At 46.3% G+C, this 2,595-nt stretch overlaps 1 non-coding gene and 1 pseudogene across 1 annotated transcript; both read right to left on the bottom strand.

Moving 5' to 3' along the window:
• Positions 1-454: 454 nt before the first annotated feature.
• Positions 455-997, bottom strand: LOC125079991 (60S ribosomal protein L10-like; annotated as a pseudogene).
• Positions 889-1,022, bottom strand: LOC125080275 (small nucleolar RNA SNORA70). Its single transcript, XR_007121298.1, has one exon. It is a non-coding gene; the product is annotated as a small nucleolar RNA SNORA70 (small nucleolar RNA).
• Positions 1,023-2,595: the final 1,573 nt, after the last annotated feature.

Genomic DNA, 2,595 nt, shown 5'->3' with positions numbered 1-2,595 from the left:
AATCACAATCCTAATTAATTTGAGCAACAGAATTTATGTAACTACTCCCAGCAGGATGTCTGCTCTCAGTCGGTACCAAGATTAATTCCTCTCTCTGGGAAATTCCAGCCGTGCTGGTCAATAAACCTTAATGATGACTGAAATCTCCCATCTGTCTCTGCTCAGGGCAGGTAACCCCTGCTAACCAGACACCCAGTGGGCTTGATGCGGTACCCTGGACTCCGAGAAGAAGGGACAAGAATCTCCCAGCTTGGATGGGTTCTGAGCCACGCGGAGCACACAGTAGGTGTTCAATAAAGGACGGGGACTGCCCATTCTAGGGAAGGTCTGAATCTCTGAAAGCCCAGAGAAGGTGTTCAATTTCTATTTATGGAATGAATGAGAGAGACTGTCTGTTGCTCAGCTACTTATAAAACAGTTTCAAGCTCCTGAATTGCAACCAAGCCCCTCTGGCTCTTTTTTTTTGACAGGAAGTTGGATTTCTTGGTGGGCATGCATATGACGGGAAGGGGTAGTGCCAAGGTTCTCATGAGTGCAGAGCCCTCCATTTGCCCAAGGGACCATGGTTAGGGGTGTATTTGACCCCACCGCCATCTGGATGAGCCGCTTTTCAGTCACCATGTCTTCAAATTCATCCACATTGAACTTAGTAAAGCCCCACTTCTTGGAGATGTGGATCTTCTGGCAGCCAGGGAACTTGAACTTGGCCCTGTGTAGGGCCTCAATCACATGCTCCTTGTTCTTCAGCTTGGTATGGATGGACATGATGACTTGGCCAATGTGGACCCTGGCTACTGTGCCCTGGGGCTTTCCAAAGGCACCCTGCATACCTGTCTGCAGCCTAAATTGGAGATAGCCATGAGGTCAGACCCCAGCACCCACCAAAAGGGCTGTCTCCAAGGTCCCTTACGGCAACCCATACAATCAACAGGCTGCATAAACTACCGAGGAGGCTACTATTTGCAGCCATGGCACACTGGGCCCCCATAGACAAAGAGCACAGTTGGCTTAATTGGCTGCAGAGCCCTCTGGCTCTTTCTACCACTTACTTCCACTATTTCCCATGACCATACCCAATTCTGTCTTTTCACTATTTTAAACTTTCTGGACTCAGAGTCTTGGCTCTTGATGTTCCCTGCCCTTGAACTGTGCCAACCCTGTCTCTCCAAAACAGGCCCTGTGCTGGCTGCCTGGGTGGGAAGGGTAGTGAAGTGGAAAGTATTCTGGAATTAGTTCTAGTTCTGGCTCTGCCACTTACTCATTGTACTTCACCTCTCTGTTTGTCACCTTCCCCTCCTATGTAAATGACATGAGGTTCTTAGGAAGAATAAATAAGAAAACACAGTGAAAATGTATCACTCAGTGCTTGACTCATGTAACGACAGGCAACGTTTTAGGCCCTGGGAATACAGTGGTGCTCGACAAGATTCCTGCTCCCAAGGTATTTAATTTCTAGGAGAAGACAAGCAATAAGGCCCATATGTAAGTTTCATTAGGCACTCAGGGAAAATAAAATAGAAAAAATGTTACGGAAAGTGACTGGAGGAACTCTTTGAAGAGACACCATTTTTGTGGAGACCCAAATGCCAGGAATGGAATGAACATGAAGATCTGGGGACATGGCATTCCAGAAGCAGGGAAAGCAGTGGCAAAGGCTCTGAGATGCAAAGTGACTTTTGCTTTGCTTGATCAGTGGGACAAGGTTCCGTAAGATTGAATCATTTGCCCAGTTGCCTGGCTAGGTGGTGCTAGGGTTGGGATCTGAACCCATGTCTTTTGCCCTTAAGTATGGAACGCTTGTCACTCCAGCAGGAGAAGGTGTAAGAGAAAGGAAGAGTGACTGTAGATGAGGTGGGACACCTGTCTTGTCCTCCACCAGATCCAGATCCATCTGTGTCTTCCTGACAACTTGCAGGATTCTAGGATCCTGGCTCCTATGAAGGCCTTCTACCTTCACTGGCCCAAGGCATCATACAGGGACCACCCAGCCCTAATATCTCCCTGAATGTGCCAGCTCCAATTCCTTCTACATTTATGACTAGGAAAAACCAACTCTTTTTGCCATTTTTTCTCCCCCGATTATAATACATGTTCATAGTTGAAAATCAGAAATGGATAAAAGCGATAATTTCAACTCTTCGGGAATGTTTGATATTTATCTTTCCGGTCAGTTCTATGCACACAGATGCTTTACAAGGTCATGAACATATTGCACATTCAGTTTTGGAATACCCCTTTTCCTCTTGAAATGAAAAAAAGTGTCTTCAAATGTATTTTTAACAGCTGACTAAAAGGACCGACTCAAATGTAACCATGTTAGGGCTTTTATTATTACGTGTAACACAAAGATCCTTTTTACCTGTAAATCTTTGTTACAGGATGTCCTACAGAGAAGGAGAAGTGTCCCCTTCCCTGAGTGCTGTGTCCTGTGTTCAGCAAAACCATCTTCTGTTAGGGGGAGTAGGGGCCTTTGCTCATGAGTGTGGAGCAGAGTTCATGGTTGCTCTCTACTGAGAAATGGACCTGGTCACACTGTCCTTAACTTTCCCTTGCCCCTCTGCCTCTCCCTATCATTTTGGTCCCAGGACAGATACA

This window comes from Lutra lutra, chromosome 10 (genome assembly GCF_902655055.1).
Source record: "Lutra lutra chromosome 10, mLutLut1.2, whole genome shotgun sequence".
In the NCBI taxonomy this organism is placed as follows: Eukaryota; Metazoa; Chordata; class Mammalia; order Carnivora; family Mustelidae; genus Lutra; species Lutra lutra.
The sequence above is the reverse complement of the archived record's forward strand: the minus strand, read 5'-3'. Positions and strand labels throughout refer to the sequence as shown.